The 20,313-nt window shown below is 39.0% G+C and overlaps 1 pseudogene across 1 annotated transcript in view; it reads right to left on the reverse strand.

Annotated features, from left to right (window-relative positions):
- The window catches only part of LOC107322051, a 23,438-nt pseudogene extending 6,449 nt beyond the window's left edge, over positions 1 to 16,989 (reverse strand). The window contains exons 1-30 of the transcript XR_004309242.1: positions 16,975 to 16,989; positions 14,505 to 14,742; positions 14,272 to 14,415; positions 14,017 to 14,173; positions 13,455 to 13,482; positions 13,246 to 13,360; positions 13,074 to 13,166; positions 12,887 to 12,950; positions 12,701 to 12,799; positions 12,500 to 12,603; positions 12,267 to 12,405; positions 10,319 to 10,437; positions 10,069 to 10,218; positions 8,909 to 9,079; positions 7,896 to 8,205; positions 7,043 to 7,116; positions 6,664 to 6,751; positions 6,460 to 6,577; positions 5,579 to 5,702; positions 5,362 to 5,498; positions 4,318 to 4,606; positions 3,290 to 3,499; positions 3,246 to 3,257; positions 2,964 to 3,179; positions 2,750 to 2,890; positions 2,570 to 2,662; positions 2,117 to 2,509; positions 1,446 to 1,572; positions 532 to 656; positions 14 to 213 (exon numbers count right to left, since the gene is read on the reverse strand). The product of XR_004309242.1 is annotated as a myosin-1B-like (transcript). The remainder of the gene's footprint in view (positions 1 to 13; positions 214 to 531; positions 657 to 1,445; positions 1,573 to 2,116; positions 2,510 to 2,569; positions 2,663 to 2,749; positions 2,891 to 2,963; positions 3,180 to 3,245; positions 3,258 to 3,289; positions 3,500 to 4,317; positions 4,607 to 5,361; positions 5,499 to 5,578; positions 5,703 to 6,459; positions 6,578 to 6,663; positions 6,752 to 7,042; positions 7,117 to 7,895; positions 8,206 to 8,908; positions 9,080 to 10,068; positions 10,219 to 10,318; positions 10,438 to 12,266; positions 12,406 to 12,499; positions 12,604 to 12,700; positions 12,800 to 12,886; positions 12,951 to 13,073; positions 13,167 to 13,245; positions 13,361 to 13,454; positions 13,483 to 14,016; positions 14,174 to 14,271; positions 14,416 to 14,504; positions 14,743 to 16,974) is intronic.
- Positions 16,990 to 20,313: the final 3,324 nt, after the last annotated feature.

The raw sequence follows: 20,313 nt of genomic DNA on the forward strand, positions 1-20,313 counted from the left end.
CTGCTTTCCCCACATAGTTGGCCTCCTCCAGCTCCTCTGTGCGCTGCAATGCATCTGTCTCGGTATTTGGGTTCTCATGGGCACCTGCTGTTGGCCTTGGGACAGGCACGCTGCAGCTCCCCCTGGCTCCATGCTTCCATCTTCATATTGTTCCGGAGCAAAGTACAGTCATGGCGAGCAGGACTGCAAAGGCATGGCCAGGGCGTTCTTGGCCTGTGGAAATGTAGTAGGACAAGAAATAGAAATCTCTTGGGAAATGTCCTGAGTAAAAAGTTATTGGACTATGGATAATTCTTCCATGAGAACTAATGGCAATGTATAGACTAAGGAAGGAAATGAAGCTGGATTTTGCAATCTTCAAGAATAGGTGACAGGTGTTCTGAAGATAACATAACTCACACCGAATTATAATATCTCTTAGTTTCTTTTTCCTACTCAACATGATATTTCTGTAATTTTTATATGTGTCTGAAAAACCTCCTTGTCAGGAAAATCCACTGGATAAGAGAGAATTTTGGAAAACCTCCTTACTTTTATCTCCTCCTCTAAATGTCTTCTTGGGCTGAGTTCCTCAATCTGTTGGGTGAACGCCTGCTTGCCTCGAGACAGCTGAGAAATCAGAGCATCTTTCTCCTCCACCTGGCGTGAATATTCACCTAAGAGAGTTTGCAGTCAAGTAATAACAATTTTATATGAATTTTAAAAATTTTTATCCTTGATAATCAAATACACACGAAAATTGTCTTGGTAAATAACATTTCATTCCTTTCATTGAATATTAACCACTTATCTTCATCCATATCTCTGAGTAAACTATTCATCTTAGAGTCAGGGCATGAAATTAATCACTCTTCCTTGTTTTTTATTTATTTTTCCTTTATATTTGAAATAAGTGTAGTGGTCACTTCAAGCTTACAGCATGAGTACTAAATAGCACATTAGTAGTGTAGAGGCGCATATTCCTGACATCTCCTGAATTTTTCCTGACAAGCAGAGCAATGAAGACTTCTTTAGTAGACAGATTAATTTTACCTTCAAACTACAGTGCCTTAATCATTTTGTTGGTCCTGTGCTAGACTTGCTCCCGAATATCTCCGACTCTGACACTGGCAACTGTAATACTGGACACAGCACTCCAAGGTGCAACCTTAGCACTGCTGCATACAGGGAAGAGCCACCTGCTCCATTCACATACTACCAACACTCCTAATGCAGCTCAGTTTCTGTTGACATTCTTTGCCACAAGAACACATTGTGTTCTATCATGCTTATGCTCTATCATGCATATAATATGCTATGCTGATGTTCTGGAATGTTCATGTTTAAATTCATGTTATGGTTTCTATCAAGACCCTATCAAGGAGTTTCTCTGACCCCTTTTTGACCCCTTATTTCTAAGCTCCTGGCTATTTGCTGTGATGTCTTAAAAAACACAGATGTCTTACCGGACTCTGTTTGTAGACGAGCTTTCTGTGCACTGATGTCATTGATGGTGCGCTGTTGCTCCTCTTCCTTGGTCTTAATTTCACTGAGTTGATCTTCTAGGGAACGACACATCTTCTCTAAATTTGCCTATTTGCATGAAGAACAAAATGAGGGATGATTGGTCATTTAAAATAATTACATCTGAAACCACATGAATAGCAAAATATGAAGCTAATGATTTAGAGTATGCTAAGTCAGTATATGTCAAGTAACTGATATATCTTTCTATATTTCTGCAACCTTTATTCCAATATTTGTACAATTAAAGTACAGCCAGTTTTTTATATACATAAAAAGGATGATGGTACATTGTGCCATTATTTTGAACTTCTGCTTTGCATTTACTTATTATGTAATTGATGCATTTAAGGGAGGAGGAATAAAGTAATAGGGAAAAAAGAAATTTATGACTGAAGCAATTTCTGAGTTCTCTATAGATCCTTATATTAGGTGCATCAGCTAAAAATTTTCAGCTTTCAGCAAAAGATACAGTGAATCTAATTCTGAAATGCATAAACAAAAATTCAAGATGTAACAGACAACTACTTATTGTAAAATATGACTATAATACACTTTAAAATATGAATACTTGCTTATAAGTTTGAATTAATGCAGAGATGTATTTCCATACCTTGGCTTTGGAGACAGACTCCATGTTGCTGGCCAAGTCATCAATCTCCATCTTCAGCTCTTCTTTCCTTCTCCCTCTTGCTTGACTCGTTGCAGGTTGTCGATCTGTCCCAAGCTCCGCTGTGCTTGTGCGCTGCTTCTTCCGCAGGGCGAGCGTGTGCTTCGTGCTGCAGTGTGGCTCTTCGAAGTCACGGCGCATCTTCGAAATTCTGCCTCAAGCTTTTGTTCCATATCGATCTGAGCTGCCGTAGCCCTCTGCTATCCTCCAGGCGCTCACTGATCTCCTCCAGCTCCCTGGAGAGGTCAGCCCGGTGTTCTCTGCTTTTGCCCGAGAAGTTCGCTCTGCTTCAATTTCTTCCTCCAGTTCCTCAATGCGGGCTGGAGAACTCAGAGACTTTCAACCCATGGTCTTCCTCAAATGTGCCTTTCTGAATGGCAAAGGAAGGACAGAGACTTGCCTGCAGTCCTTGATCTTCTTCTGTAACTGCATGCCCAGGCTTGCTCATCCTCAATTTTGCTCTGGATCTGACTGATTTCAAAGTCTTTCCTTTGCACAAAGCAAACCACATTAGTGCCTGAAGAAAACTGCTAAGTGTACCTGCTCAGCCCTCAGGTGTCCTACAACCACACTTACTTCTTCAGTTTCTCATCCAGCTGCTGCTTATCATTTTCCAAGTCCATTGTGGATTCCTGGGTCATTTTCAGGTCTCTTCAGTTTCCTCTTAGCTCTCTCGAGGTCCATGCGCAGCTTTCTCTTGCTCCAGGGATCTTCCAGCTAAACGTGATGATCACTCACAGCGCTCTGACGCCATGTTTATCTCTACAATGTCCTATGATAGCCATAATGCTTTTGTTCTTAACATCCTCACTTGCTGCTCCAGCTTGGTTTTAGCTTTGGTCAGAGTATTGACTTTGTCTCGTTCAGCCTTGCAGGTCATCAGTGTCTGCTGATGGGCCTCTTGGAGGGCTTTCTTCTCTTTTGTCAGCTTTGGCAATGTTCTCGTCCAAGGCTGCCATTTCCTCTGTGAGGTTTTTCACCTTTGAAAAAGAAAGAAGCAAGTGCACTTAAAGGTAAATAGGCATAAAACTCAACATAACAGCACAGAGCTCTTTTCTGGAGCATGAGTGACATCTTTTGCTCACTTGTTTCATGGCATGCCTTTTCCTTCTCAACCTTGGCCGAATGTTAACTCCAGGTCATCTATATCTTTTCTTCAGCTCTGAGCATTCATCTTCAGTTTCCTCTTCTGGCCTGTCGCTCAGCATTCATCTCTTCCTCATCTTCTGCTCTCTCTGTAAGCTCCTTAATTTTGGCTTCTAGCTGGATTTTGGTTTTGATGAGCTGGTCACATCTTTCCTCAGCATCAGCCAAACCATCTGCTTCCTGCACATGATTTGAATAAAATATTTTTCAAAATGCTGTTTGTAAGTCATTATTTTTCTATTCTTTAACTAGCAAGGAAATATTTTCAGTGCAGCTGTATGATGATATTTCTATTTAGACCTTATTATCATAAGAATATTTATTTGTTTTGGAATGCCTCAAGCACAGAAGGTAAAGGAATATGTATATTTTAAATACCAGACTACAGTTACAGATGTTGAGAATTGTTAGGGTCAGTTGAAACCTATTCCTAATCCTCTGCCAGTAAAGACAGTTCTGAAAGGATCATTGCTGCTATTTCCTGGGAAGGACAGGACTCCATTTTCATCAGTGCTTTTTCTGAGGAGGCAGGGACCAGAACGTCTAGAGAAATGCCTCTCACTCTTATTCACTCTTACTCCAATTGAATTCCTTTTTAATTTCTGAAGTCAAGATATTAATTGGACATCCAAACCACCTTCATTAATCAGTTTAGAACAAATCAGAACTATGTAGTAAATGAGACTATTTACAGCCATAATAATTGCTGCTGTAAGTTGTTGTCTATGATTTAAAATATACTGTAAATTGTAGAGTTTACTTGGTAAATTGATTAATTCCCTTGTAATTTAAAAGTGAAAGGAACTAAATGACATAATTGCAAATTTTGTTAATATTTATGTATTTTGTCATAACTTTGTAATGTGATTTTTTCTGTTGCTATTTTAATAATTAATATTTTAATATTCTTCCTATTTAAATAATTATTTGTATGCTGTTTAAATTAATACTGGTTTGGAATAATGTGTCTGTTACTTAGACAACTGTGATAATTTCACATAGGGCATTATGAGATCCAAAGCTTGAATATCACGCTTTCATGGAAGCTGCAGATCATTTTTCTCCTGCAGCAGGGACACCATTTTCTCCTCCAGCTCCTTCCTCTTTGCCTCAGACTTTGCAAGCTCTTCCTTGGTCTTCTCAAATTCTTCCTTCATATTTGCCATTTCTTTCTCAGACTCTGCACTCTTCAGCAGAGGCTTGATCTTGAAGAACAACTTCATCCATGGCCAGTGCTTGACATTCATGAAGGCACGAACATTGTACTGGATACAGAAGATGGATTCCCTAAAAGGTATTGAAATATGTACTACCTTATACATTTTTAATGTGTAATACATAATTAACTGTCTATACTACAAGATATATATATTGTGTACTGACTGTTCTACATAGAATACTTCATATAGTTCACTATGTAATGGATTATAGATACACATACATATATATTTTATACATATTTTATGAGTATGTGAAGCAAATGTCCTACTGTGATGTAGACATGGCCAATTTGTATGAACAGATTGGAAGTTCAGATGTTTGAGCCATTTTTTATGGCCAAGAAAAGGCGCACGTCCAGGATGGGTCACTGTTCATGTCATGAAAGTTATTCAAGGGAAGAGAATGTTCCATTTGTGCTAGAGGTATGTGTTTCTCTTCTTTGATTATAATGGTAACCTAAAATAATTATGAATAATCTATTAATAATTTATATTTGTAATTATCATATTTATTTACAGTTTGTATACCTGAATTCTGTATATTTAAAGAATTCAGTAAAAATTACTACAGAGGGTGATATAAGTAAAATATTTTTTTTCTTCCAAAAACCAGGCTTTATACTGGATTTTTAATGAAACCATGTTTTATACTTCATCTACTGTCACTGTACGCTTCTAAACAAATCCATAACTGAACTAAATAAACTGAACTAATGAGAAAAATATGAGATTCATTGAGATGGAGCTCATTTTCAGTTGTGTTTAGGTCATTGGTGTGTGATGAGGATTGGCCAAGCAGGCCAAATAACTGTATATATCTACCTTCTTTCCATCATTTTCTTGAACTCCACTCTCATCAAGAAGCCCCTGCACCTGGCCTGTGTGCGAGTGATGAGCTGTGCCAGCTTCTCATCTCTCATCTCCTCCAGGAGTCCCAGCAGCCCAGCTTTGAAGAACACCTTGAGTAAGGGAACGGCACATAATTTTCAGGTACTGCAAAGTACAGGTACATAGCACTTCAGTCAAGCAGTATTTGTACCTTGGTGTGACCAAATTTGTACTGGGTGTGGTCCACATCGATCGACCCAAGAAGCTTCTCAGAAGCTTTCTTGCTATCAATGAACTGTCCCTCAGGGATGGCACTGGCATTAAGCACTTTGTATCTGTGGGAGGAAGTAGAATATGAAGAACAGATTCTTGTCAAACCTGTATCAACTGATTCCATTAAGTTTTTCTGTAAGAGAAGTCATGAGTGGAAGTAAATTTGAACTCCACTCTGTTTCTTAGAAATGTCATTTTCATGGGTAAATGTGTTTTTAGAATAAAAAGTCACTTTCCTTAGTTCAGAAATCCTTGGTACAGAATTAATATTGCTTTTCAAAAGTAACTGCTGACACATTTCCCATGCCTTATAAGGCATATTTAATGCTTTATCTTCAAAGAACTCTATGTGCAAGAGCAAAATGTGGGGATGAGAAACAATTCCTCATCCAAAATAGTTGTAGTACATGATCTTAGTGTGCTTTTCAGCACATTTCACAAAGAAGAAATACCTAATTATATTTAGTTTTCCAAAAATTTAGTCTAGCATATTTTGTAGCTGCTTTATTCACATTCATATCCTGATGCCTACAAGTCATTCTTCTTTTCTACCTAAATTTAACTAAGTCCAAGCTAGTCAACTTTCTGGATGCTTTATCACATACTAAAGAATGAATAAAAGACTCCAAATTGCCCTTTAGAGGTGGCTCTTATAGTCAGTTTCAGAAATAAACTAGATACTAATTTGGACAACTGACTTCAGTTTGACTGAAGATAGGAACTATAAAACTTCCATAACATCCACAGCATTTAAAACACTTAGGGAATATAAATTATTCAGTAAGGATGTGACAAACAGTGAATTGAATGAAGTCTGACCTCTGTTTAAAGTCTGCATAAAGTATTCTGCTGGGGAATCCTTTTCTGCAAATCCTGATCCCTTCCAGCACTCCGTTACAGCGCAGCTGGTGCAGCACCAGTTCATGCTCCATGGCACCTAACAAATGACATTATGAATTGGTACTTCATTGTACAGCACAGAGAAGAAAAAATTTCTCATGTGATTGAATCTGAACTACTTACCAGGTGTTTTTGTTTCATTGGGAATGAGACATCGCACAAAATGGGGATGTGTGCTTCGCAGATTGCTCATCAGTTTGTTTAAATTTTCCTTAAGAACAAGAGCAAAGATTATATTTAAAAACATTATTTACACAATCTCATTATTATATAGAGTAAAACTGCTATATTAAGATCATGATCATAAAACTATTTTCCAGCAGTTCTGTTGTAATTCTTCCAGTGATTTGATGAGAACCCTTTGTTATGGAACATAGGCCTTTACTCTTTCCGAACATAAAGATTTTATATATTAGATTAATCTAAAGCTTCTTTTCCTGTACCGATTTTTCTGTATTTTTTTCACAGTTTAGCAAAGTTTATAATGCATATTCTACAGTACCCGGAAAAGAGCTGAGACAGTCTGGAAAGAAGACCCCTTCTTCTTGCCACCTTTCTTGCCACCACCACCGCTCTCTGAAAAATAATATAATTACTTTTAAAATAAATTAATAACAAAAACCTGTGGTTAGAATTATAAAAAATACGTATTCTTAGGTTAAGAAATAGAAACTGTAGTGGTATGAGAAAAAATAACAAATGCAGACAGTGTTTATAGTTACAATATAGTGTTTTTCAGATAATAGCAGAAGAAAATCTAATGACTTTCCTTAACACAACTTAAGAAAATGGAAACAGGAAATAAATGCAATATCTTGTATAGCAGCATAATTAAGGAATTAACTCATGAATGAACACAGCAAATGCAACAACTTACTAGTCTTTAAGTATCATTACACCTAAAATTACACACAAATGTAGCACTATTGTTTTGAGTTTGATATTACTTTCTGAAGTATTTGGGAATGCTTCTTACTATAGTAATTATCCAGCATGTCAGCAATTATTTGTACATTCTTTAGTGTAGCTGTCTGATCATAAAATCAAAATACATATTAAAGTTTCTAGGAAAAAGCAATATTCTTTATTAGTCTGAGTGACTGAATCCCAAAAAACAGAGAAGATTTTGGACTTGGACTCACAATCTTTCCATTATTTTAAGAAACCTTTTATATATACAAGCATTGTTTTCCATAAATTTAAACACTAGTGATCAAAGTAATACTTGCTAAATTTAATTATGAAACGTGGAAGTGTTACATTTATAAAATGTAAATATTACTGAAAAACGATGCAAAATATTATTGCAAATATTTATATATTTATTATTGTAGAATTTATTTGAAATAAACTACCTGCTTCTGCTCCACCAACAGAGGCAAACAGTAAGGCCAGTGTCTTCAGGGATGATTTCTGGTACAGCCCCACAACAGTTTCATTCAGGGGGTCCTTGTTCTTCTCAAGCCAGCCAGAGATGTTGTAGTCCACTGTGCCAGCGTAGTGTACCAGGGAGAAGTGAGCCTCAGCCTTGCCTTTGCCAGGTTTAGGCTTCTGGAAGTTGTTGGACTTGCCCAGATGCTGGTCATAGAGCTTGTTCTTGAAAGAGGTGTCAGTTGCCTTGGGGAACATGCACTCCTCTTCCAGGATGGAGAAGATGCCCATGGGCTGGAGGAAAACACAAATAGATAAAGAAAGTCAGGACATGGGAGAGATAATATAAGAAAAAGGAATGGAAGATAGTGATGATACAAATGTGTCATCTCTTTTTTTTTCCCCCCGAGAAATGACATATTGTTTCATCATTTATATGAAAACAAGTCCATCCAGATGTTTCAAGGTCATAATGTAGTATAGATCTAGCATGTAAACATCCACATTGTGCATGTTAGTTGAAGATGAAAAGTAAAATCAATGAAATGATCAGCATTTAGGTGTAACGAATAGCTTACACTATGTAAATGCTTTTTTTCTTTCTTTCTTTTTTTTTAAACGAGATAGAAAATTTCTTCAACATTAAAGTAGAAGCTGCTCAGTGTATTTACTCACTCAGCATACATAAAAGAACACAAGCATTTCACTATGAATTCACTTAGAACTGTGAGTAGGACTGAAAATTTTGCCCACCCGTGAATATCTACTACTTGACAAAATTCCTCAGGTAGTGATATAAGGTACAATTTACCACCTCACAATAAGACACATGAAGACAAATATACAGAGCTCACTGATCAGAAAAAAAACAAACAACAGCAACAACAACAAAAACCAAACGTATTTCTTGCATTAAGTGTGAGTACCACATATTAGTCTAAATTTTAGCATAGAAAAATTCCTTTTACATATGAAAAACTGCAGGAGGCCCAAATACCTTTTCAATGAGCTCAATGCAGGCAGCCAGGTCCATCCCAAAGTCAATGAACTCCCATTCAATGCCTTCCTTCTTGTACTCTTCTTGCTCCAGCACAAACATGTGATGGTTGAAGAACTGTTGCAGTTTCTCATTGGTGAAGTTGATGCACAGCTGCTCCAGGCTGTTGAACTGCAGAATGCAAGGAAATTTACTTACTTGTAAAGTTCAGTTCCATGAACACGTGAGATTTTCTAGTATGTCTCATTTTCAACCCATTAAGGTCTAACCGAATTATGGAATGGCTTGGGTTGGAAGAAATCTTAAAGATCATCCAGTTGCAACCCCACTGCTGTGGGCAGGTTTGCCACCCATGAGACTAGGCTGTGCAGGGCCCCATCCAACTTGACCATGCTCCAGGTATGGAGCATCAACAGCATCTCTGGGCAATTTGTTCCATTGTCTCACCACCCTGAGAGTAAAGAATTTCCTCCCACTCTTTTAGTTGAAAAACCAGACCCTTTGTCCTGTCTGTACATGCCTGTTTACGTGTCCAGTCTACGTGACTTTTTAGAAGTCACTCTCCATCTTTTTTTGTAAGCCTCATTTAAGTACTGGAAGATTGCCATGTGTTCCCTTCAGAGCTTTATCCTTTCCAGGCTGAACAAGCTCAGCTCCCTCACTTTTTCTTCATAAGAGAGTTGCTCCAACCCTCTGAAAATCCTCTTGGCGCTCCATGAATATGAACCTGGACTGGTGACTGGAGTATTCCATCCTTTAATACATTTACACTTTCAAGCCCTAGCCCCTCATGAACATGTGTATGAACTCTGGAAAACATTCAGAGCTCACACCAAAATGCTAGGTATCACAGTTCTTTGCCTTCATGGATTTGGCAGTACTGATGGTCTACTTCCAAGAATTCAGAGGAAATCTGGCTTCTGCATTATCAAAATCTTCAAGAATATTAGTTTCAATTTCCTCATAATCTATTTTAGCCATCACTTATTAAACATTCTGATTCCACTTCTAAGTACTACTTTAATTGCTGCATGAAACAAACCTACAGCCTTTGTAAGTTAAGTACTTTGTGAGTTAAGTACTGCATAATGAAAAATAAAAAAGAACTATTCCAGCTTCATAATGTCCCTTCCATTACATTTGTCAGACTGTCCTCTTACATCAAAGATCTCAAAGCCAGCAATGTCCAGGACACCAATGAAGTACTGACGTGGCTGCTTGGTATCCAGCTGCTGGTTGATGCGAACAACCATCCACAAGAACATCTTCTCAAAGACAGATTTTGCTAGGGCACCTACTGAATTGTATACCTAAACAAACATAGAATATAAAGTTACCATCCATGATAAAGGCAGAAGTCCAATGGTTTTAATTCATGCCATGTGTTTTCTGTCATCACTTGTTTCTTACCTGCTGCACAGTTTGACCCTTGGTCACATACTCATTCCCAACTTTGACACGGGGATAGCAAAGGGCCTTGAGCAGGTCTGCTGAGTTCAGACCCATCAGGTAGGCAGCTTTGTCTGCAACTAAACAAATAAACAAGATCCCCAGTAGATGTATATTCTAGTAATTCTGAATGGTTTCTGCATAAATCACACATATTCAGAGTCACATAATCACAGGAGTTATACCCTCTCTTGATTTACTGTTTGATTGTGGTTTTTAAAAAATATTTTTTTCCAGTTGAGATTTTTAGATGTAAAAATTCTTCCAAATGAATTTACAATGTCCAAGCAAATTTTATGGTGGCTAGACAAGCAAAAGGCCGTTTCCTTAGTCTTATGCCAAGTTACAGTTTCTGAAGAAATAGAAAAAGAAACAGATTGGTAACAAAATACGCTGTACTTATTGGAGTTAATGAAATTCTATTGGCATTAGAGAGAAAGACTAGTGAAGCATTATGCCACAAGTTCAAATATGGTATCTAATGGACTAATTTTCCCTAAGGATAAGTTTCACAAACATTGGAGCTATACACAGGACAATTAAGTTTAATAAACTATGAGAAATAGAGAGGGAAAGGGTAAGCAAGAGAAGAGAAAGGGTAGGTCTGTCAAAAGGGCACCTGACATGAAAATGCATATGAAGCATAGGTGTGTAATTGAATTCCTCCATGCAGAAAAAATTACAACCACTGATCACTCATTCACAAGGGGGCAGATGGTGTGTTTCATCAATGACTGATCGTGTGTTTCATCAGTTCACCAGCTGTAAAAGAGTAGGTCACTACTACTTGTGCAGACTTTTATGAGAACAGCATGCAGGCTTATGTTCATTGCTGCAAAACTGCATAGTTAATGGTGGTGATTGTGTAGCTGACAATTTCCTATATCAAATAATGTTATTGTGCTCTTTGCTGTAATTTCCACAGGAATAAAAAGAAAGCGTTACTTTTGGACTGATCTACAAATATACAAATCCTAATTTTGAGTAGTTTCTCTTGTAGGTGTTATTGATGCTTATGCATTTTAACTGCACTTATCTCTAGAAAGATAGCAAAGGTGAATCTTGGGAGGTTTATTGTGCTTGTTTGTTTCTTTCTTTTTTCCAACATAATATTACAGAGTATTTTTAAATAAATAAATAGCCCCTTAGTAATCTTTACAACCATAGGAATTATACTTTTAGCTAATTCTGGTGCTTAAGATTATAAAATGATATATTTATATGTGGAAATAACTCCATTTTTTTCCCCAAAAACTTGTAAAGGAATAAAAACCTGAACAATTCTAGGGAAAGGAAAGACAATAGAAGAATGTTAGCTGTCTGTTTTTCAAACAGAAGTCTGGGAAAAATGCTTAAACTCAACAGAAAATGTAAAAGCCACGTCTACAGTATTAAATGATGCTCCTTTTTAACCTCCTCTGTAAATTAAAACAGCATAGTGCTCTCACTTCAGGCACTGAGAGCTGCCTTCATAACACAGGCTTTAGGGCAGAGCATAGTCAGGATTTTGGCTTATTTTTACATGGAAACACCATCTTCAGGAGGTGACTACCACTGATGACAAATGATCGTAGGTGCCTGGGTACATGAGCAAAGTGGTTCTTAGTTATGTGTCAGATGCAGAAAGCTGCCAGTCAGAAAAGCAGTAAGCCTTGTCTTTCTTCTGCCTGGCTAGTACTATGTCAGCCAATAGAAGCATGGATATGGATTCCCTGTCATTTATATCTGAATAGTTCAAAGCAGTCCGCATCTCCCACTGGGTTATGTTCTTCCAGGGAAGACCTCTATTTAGAACACCCTTATGCACTGCAGTAGGAGCATCAGGGGAAAACCATAGGCAGAGTCAATGACTCTGAATAGGAATTACTGCCTGTATTAGCCAGTGTTTCAGTATGCATTATGCTAATACCTTCTGTGCCATCTGGCTCTGCCTGCTCTTCACGTTGCTTCTGCTTAAACTTCAGGTTGCCATAGTGCATGACAGCCCCTGTCAGCTTGTAAATGGCTGTTTTTTCATCAGGAGTGAAGCCCAGGATGTCAATGGCACTCTAACAAAGGAAGAAGAGAGGAACACTTAAACGTGAGTACCATGCCTGCTCCTAGGTCAGAGTCCACCCAAGAAAACTTCAGTGCATTTCTTACGTCAGTGGCCATCAGCTCCTCCTGGTCATTAATGCTGGGCACTGTGATTTCGCCTTGACTCACATACTGGTAGTCATATGGGTTGGTAGTGATCAGCAGCATCTCTGAGAAGGAGGACAAAACATATACAAATCAAACAGAATTGGCATGGAAAGGGATGAAAAAGATTGTTCAGTGCACTGTGTTTGGAGAAGTTCCTACCTATTAGCTCTGGCTTCTTGTTGGACATGATCTGATAAAAGATGTGGTAGCTTCTTTCCGCCTTAAGCTGGAAAGTGACCCTGGACTTCTCCAGCAAATCTGGCAAGGACGGGAGGGGAAAGTTAGCACAAAAAAACTAGGATGGCCAGAAAGAATGTGACCAATCAGGCCTGGAGGGTTGCTTACATGTTTCAATGTCAGCAGAAGCCAGTTTGCCTGTGGCACCAAAGTGGATTCTGATGAATTTACCCTGAAAGAATAAAAAAATATGACCTAGATCCCCCTAGATTCCCACCTCTGACTGTGAAGATAGTTCATTTGTTGTGTTGATGAGGAAGAGAGTCATTTCTTCTTAGGCCAAGCAACAACTTACAAAGCGTGAGGAGTTGTCATTCCTCACAGTCTTGGCATTTCCAAAAGCCTCCAACAGAGGGTTGGCACTGATGATTTGATCCTCAAGTGTCCCCTGGAACAGAAATCTTCTTGTTATGCTGCAGCTCAGAAAACAGTCTGGCATTTGCAGGGTCCTACTTTTAGCAGCTCACCTGCATTTTGCCTGCTGGCTGCTCCTCCTTCTTCTTATCTCCACTAGCTGCAATTGTTGCAAAGTACTGGATGACACGTTTCGTGTTCACAGTCTTCCCTGCACCAGATTCTCCACTGTCAAACCAGAGAAGCAGAGAGCGTGAGATCAGAGACAAGGTCCCCTGGCACAGGGCATCTGCGCAGGGACCCGAGCAGGGAGTGTACTTACGTGATCAGGATCGACTGATTCTCGCGGTCTGTGAAAGATGCAAGAGGAAAGTTTAACCACTGTCCTGAGTAGCACTGAGCTGACTTAAAAGTAAAGCTGTAAGTTGGAGCTTCTTCAGAAGCACTAATTCCCAGGGAAAAGAAATGGATTTGCTTTCATATCCCACAGTAGCAGCACAATCTGTCCTCACACAAACTGTGTATGTCCTTGCCCTTCACACAGTTTTAGATTCTAGGAATCTAGCCAAAATGCCTACCTGTGTTCAAAGTAAAGGACTGTCTAGAACAATAACGCTTTCTTTTCCATCGTTGTAAAATAGTAACAAACTTTGCATTCAGCTTTACTTCTACACTAGGCAAGTGGAGAACTCAGTACAATACAGTGTAAATTGAACACAGTGCTGAATCTACGTGTGTATCTGGTACAGTTTGCCTTAACTTTAATTCCTCCTTCAGTTGCTATCATACAGCTCTGTGGTGTTTGGTGCTGGTTTATCACATAGTCCAAAAAGAGCAATGGGGCTCTTCAGTTCAGGTTGCCTTGAAGGAGATCAGGCACTCACCAGTCAGCATGAACTGATAGGCATTGTCAGAGATGGAGAAGATGTGTGGAGGAGCCTCCTGGCGCTTTTTGCCTCGGTAGGCCAACACCACCTCCGGGTTGTACACCGGAAGCCACTTGTAGGGGTTGACAGTGACACAGAAGAGGCCCGAGTAGGTCTGCGAGGAAGGGACACAGCACGTTGTTGCATTACACTCAGCCTGGCACAGCAGTCCTCCCCAGCTACGCTACCCAAGGAAATGCTGCTGGTACTTACATAGATCATCCAGGCTGCATAACGCTCTTTGAGGTTGTACAGCACAGCGGGTTCATGGAGGTGGGTCATCATGGCCATGTCCTCAATTTTATCGTACTTGGGAGGGTTCATGGAGAAGATTTGATCTTCCTTCACAGTCATTGTCTGCCAAAGAAAAGACATATCCCTGCATGTCAGCTCAAAGACCACTGTTGGGAATTAATTTCATGCTGTAAATCTTGCCTTTTACTCACTTCTCCACCTTCAGTCTTGACTGTGACCTTCCCTGATTCTTTACTCTGTATTGTGCTTTTCACATAGGATTCTTTGGGATGTACCACAAAGACAGATGACTTGGCATCAAAAGGCTTGTTCTGGGCCTCAATCCTCTCCTTTTCTGACTTTCGGAGATAAGGGGCTGCCTCCCCAAATATGGCCATATCAGCATCTGTAGCCATGGTTGCTGTTTACTGGGAGTAATGCTGCAATTATCTGTATGGGTATAAAATACATTACAGTAGTGCACAACAAAAGAAATCCTGGCACATTGCATTGGATTTTTATGGTGCTTTGCTACCGCATCACAGAATCATACAATGGTTTGTGTCAGAAGAGACCTTAAATACCAGCTAGTTTTTACTCCCTTCAGCATGAGCAGGGATGCATTCCACTAGTCCAGGCTGCTCACAGCCCTTTCCAGCGATGCCCTGTGCACTTCCAGGGATGCTTCATCACTATCCAAGTAGATAATTTCTTCCTACTGCTTAATCAAACTCTGTCCTCTTGCAATTTAATACCTTTATCCTTTGTGCTGTAACTACATTTCCTAATTAAGAGACCCTTCCCAGCTTCATGTAGGCTCCCATTAAGTAGTTGTAGGCCAAAATAAGGACTCTCACATTAGCATTCTCTTTTCTGGGCTAAATAAACCCAGCTTGTTCTGACTATGTTCATGGGACACATATTCTAGCCTTCTGATCATACTCATGACCTCCTCTGGATCTATTCTAACGGGTCCATTTCTTTCTAACACTGTTTCCCAGATTTGAATTCAGTACTATAAGTGGGGTCTAGTGAAAGTAGAGTCTAGAGGGATAATCATCTCCCTGGAGCTGCTGGCTACACTTTTAAATGTAGAACAGGATGTGGTTGGCCTTCTCTGCTGCAAGTACACATTGACAACTCAGTGCACTTTTTCATCCACCAGTATCCCCAAGTCCTCATCTGTAGGACTGCTCTTGCCCTCTCATCACCCAGCCTTACTTATACCGGGGATTGCCCCTCTACAGGCATAAGAGTTTGCACTTGGTCTTGCTGAATTGCATGACGTTTACCTGGATGAACCTCTCAAGTTTGTCAGCATCCCTCTGCATGACTTCCCTTCCTTCTAGCATGTAAACTGCATTACACAGCTTTGTGTCACCTGCAAACTTGCTGAGGGTGCACTCAATTCCTCTGTTCATATTGCTGATGAAATATTAAATGTATCACGTCAGCATATGTATCACCTACTTTAACTGATAACTGATGCTTTCTTTCATTTTTCTTCTGGTAATGTGGAGCTGTGTTCCACAATTTTTAAATTTTATTTTATTTTTTAATTATTTTTAAGAAAGTAAGAACACTAGGCTAACTATATTACTGCATTTTTAGATGTTTCCATGGTTCTGCTCCAAATGTTCCACATTTTGGAACTGTGAAAGCCCTATTGTGTCTTTTCTGTTTAGTATCTTTCAGACTAAACATCTAAAATAAAGAACAGGAAGAGAAGACTAGAAATGAAGACAGCTAGTATTGTTAGTACCTCTCATTAAAGACTTTTCCTTGGGATAAAATAGCCCAAGTTGTTAAATCTTTCAATTATTTCACAGATCTATCTGCTAACAATGTTGATGTTCTCTTTGTTGATCTGTTTCTCAGTTCCACAACAGAAACTGAGTAATCTTACATTCATTCACCACTTTGGAGTAGCACCATGCATTAATGCCGAACAGTTATCTTGATGGAAAAATTCCATGCATTGTGAAGCCAGTTAAGGAAGGTATATTCTTCCAAAATGAACATTGTTTCTAATTAATCCTTCATTTTATCTTAATTTCATCTAGATTGACCATCTCCTATTTAGAATTTGAAAAAGTATTCCTAATGAAAGCATAAGCATGACTGTTCTAACTACGTTTTCAGCTTTGGTGAGTTAATATTAAATAAGTGAGACCTTTTCACAAAATGTTTATATAAGTTTGTAAAATGAATTCAACCTTTCAGCAGTTGCTTTAAGATTGTATTTAATATTATTCAAATAAACATATATATTTTCCCACTGTTTCCAGGCCAGTACCAGTAAACCTTCGTGTCTGAGGTAGACAAAGAAAACGATGATTGTTGGCTTCAAAAGCATATTTAATTTATAGATAAGTAATTAAAAACTGCTACCTGATTCCTTTTTTCTTCTTAGGAACATTATTCATAAGCTTAGGACTAAGTGTCTGTACATATAGAAAACTACTCCCTGAAGAATCCTGGGGAGAATGTAGGCAATAAAACACCTTTCAAACTACTATCTTTGTGAATTCTGTCTGTTGCAGACAATCCAGCCCAGGTATCATACTGTATTTCTACAATGGACATAGATGGGATACAGGAATTGCCAGCAAAACTACATAGAAGCTCTGTCTTAGAGCATCATCTCTTGATCCCAAAAGAGCAAATAAATCAGTATCTTACCTTTTGTGAGACCAGATGAATGGCTTGCAGACTGGAAGTTGGTCAGTATAGTAAAACAATTAGTAATTTCCTTCTTACTGCTGTACAGAATTCCAGAGAAAATTTATAAATGGAAAACGTACAGATGCCTTGAAAGCAGATTGAAAATCCCAGCTGACACTGGCAGTCTCTCACGGAATGAATATAAGCGTTTGCAGGAATGCCCTGTTGCTTGTGGAATGCAGGGCCACTTTCCCTTCACACCCCACCTCCCCAGTCAAAAGTCCCAACCCTCTTACCTTAGAGATTTCTGAAGAAGGACAAGTCACACTGACCCTAAGGTACTTTTATAGGGTCTGATTTGCATATATAGCAGCCACCTCCTGTTTCTTAGGTCAAAACATTTTTGGCAGTCTTAACTCCTAGCAGAATTCCCATTCATTAGAAGTGAATGGATATAATTAGACATAACAGGTCTGCGAATCTATCTCCTATAAATAATTTGACAAGAGTGTGTGAGAAGAGGGGAGGGAGTGTATAGGAGTACATACTAAAGGAGATGAAAGGGACTGCATGTATGTTGTAATCAACCAGATGATAACTTGAGCAAAGAAAGTGAAGTGAAAGAGCCAGCACATTGTAAATAAACATGACAAAGAGATGAAAATGCAGACTGCTGCCTTCTACACATGCTCTGAGCCTGCAATGTGGAAAAGCACAAGGGCTTACAGTGACATACAGGGTCATTGCTAGAGAAAGCGAATCCCAACACAGGAGGAAGCATCTGAATAGGAACAGAAGTCACAGGAGTGATGTTTGAGGAGATCAGTGTATGGCCAAGTAGAAAATAAACAAGCTGAAGCTAAAGCAAGAGAAGGAAAAGAATAAGCCTTTGAGGTATTGAAAAGGAAAGAAGGCTATGAGAGTAAGGAAAATAATGTAAATAAGAGTGTGAGTTCAAGGGGGTAACACTAGGTCACCACAGGTTCAAGAACCAAGAAAAAAAAATAAATAAATATAGAGTTGAAGACTTTAAGAAGCGTTTAAGACTGAAATAACAGGAAGAGAGCTCAGAAGAAAGACACAGAAATTCAACTCTTGTTTCTAGGCTGAATGATTCAAGGATTATATAATCAGAGCTATTGTGAGCTGCTTACTGAACTTAATACATGTATCCTGCTGGAAGCAGGAGGAAAATGTGCTGTCTCAACAGAATAGTTTACACTGCTTCTGCAGTGTAAATGTGCTAGATAGAGGGAAACATGAATAAATTTAGCTTCTCTGAAAGACGAATCGTCATGTCATATGCTAGCTTGGAAGAGAAGGAGTAAGCATTAGAAAGATCCAGTCCCCATGCTAAAATGCAAAAAGAGACTTTTTACTGTGCTGATGACTGAGGTTGTCTGCAGCTGAGATTATTACACATGTTCTGAAATGCAGCAAGGAAATGAAAAGTAAGGGGGGCAGTGCAACCCTTTACTTTGTGGAGAAATGTTCACACTCATGCCATGTACCTTGATATTTTTCTGTATAGTTCCTTCTACAAACAAGGAAATCTGAACTAAAACAAAACTCAGCAGCTTCACCTGATCCCTCAACACACTGCTGCCCTACTTAGCAGCACCTGTTGTGTCTCACTCCCTCTTAGCATCACCTACTCAGAGGTCTGGATAAGAAAGCAAGGAAATTCCTTCCTCCTCTTCTCTCAGCTGACTCTCACTGTGATAGTACTGTGATCCTGGGGCTGGGGGAGGAAATTGGCAGAGGTCAAGTGCGCATTTGGAGTAAAACCACATTGAGGAATGACACTGAATCCTATGATTTAACCCTAATGGATAGGTTGTTAGCTGAGTTAAAAAACAAAAACAATTCTACTTTCATGTCCTTAATGCAATTACACTGTTTGAAAAATGATATGTGATGAGAATTTCAGATATCTTATTGACTGTGCGTTGCCTCTTTTCACTGGTATTTGAACTCCTGATCTGGATTAAAATTGGCTAAAAACAAAAGAATTGTGTAGCGCACATGATTTTCTCACTGTCATATATATAATACTGACAGCTAATAGCCTTTATGTGCAAGATATTTTCAAACAGAAAAAAGAATTGTATGTAACTTTTGGAAGACTGGAGGGCATATAAAGAATAATCTTTCAATGTACTTTTCAATATTACTTTGAAAATATTTGCAAACTAAAATTCTTCCTGGTCAGTTTTTCTCGTTCTTTCCCTTTGCTTTTGTTTCCATGTGAATACGGGTTATCTCCCTGAACTTATTTTTGCTTTTGCTTATTCCTTTTTGTGCTTTTGAGAGCAGTTTTCTTAATTTGGAGAAACTCTGTAGTCATCAAAGAAAAACTGAAGCTGTGACTCTCTGAGATAAAGTCTTGGGAAAAGCATAAGCAAATAAAAGATGGAGGTCAAGAAAAAAAGTCTGTGTGTGTGTGTTGGGGGAATTAAATTTTGTATAGAATTTATTTTGTTTCCTTCAGTGGTAAAAGAAAAAAAAAAAAGAAACAAGACCCTAATTGTGTCAAGTCAAAAATATATAAATATACTTTCCCTTGTCAGGAAATCTTTTGTTTTAAATAAATATTACTGGTTGGCAACCCTGCCTGTGGCAGTGGGGTTGGAATCTGATGATCCTTGAGGCCCCTTCCACTTCAAGCCATTCTATGACATGATTTTATGATTAGTTTCATTTCAAACAAGCAGAACAAAGACGGCTGCAAGCTTTCACAGCTTTTCACAATGGGCTTTCTGGTGGTTTTTCTCCTTCCCTACCAAATCCTGTGCCATCTCCTCCCTACCATCTGCATGAGTACAGCTCTCCCAGTGTATACCAGCATTCTACATTTGCTCAAGTCCTTCACCTCCACCAACATTCCGTTCCATAATAAATTATATGCAGACATGCATGGCATCCTCCTGCAAGCTAGTTATCTGAAATCCCACTATCACAAAGTCATAGAATGGTTTGGGCTGGTAGGGAACTTTAAATTCACCTTGTTCCAACCCCCTGGCATAGGCAGGGACACCCCCCACTAGCCCACATTGCTCGCCGTCCCATCCAGCCTGGCCTTGAGTGCTTCCAGGGAGGGTGCATCCACAGTCTCTCTGGGCAACCATTCCAGTGTCTCATCATCCTCACAGTAAAGAACGAATAGCTTGTCTAAATGTACACTCTTCCAGCTTAAAGACATTTCACTTTGTCCTGTCAGTACATGCCCTTCCAAAAAGTACCTTCCCAGTTTTCCTGTAGGCCCCCTGGAAGAGCTGTAAGCTATAAGAACCCTCACAGCCTTGCCTTCTCTTCTCTTCTCTTCTCTTCTCTTCTCTTCTCTTCTCTTCTCTTCTC

This window comes from Coturnix japonica, chromosome 18, assembly GCF_001577835.2.
Source record: "Coturnix japonica isolate 7356 chromosome 18, Coturnix japonica 2.1, whole genome shotgun sequence".
Classification (NCBI taxonomy): domain Eukaryota; kingdom Metazoa; phylum Chordata; class Aves; order Galliformes; family Phasianidae; genus Coturnix; species Coturnix japonica.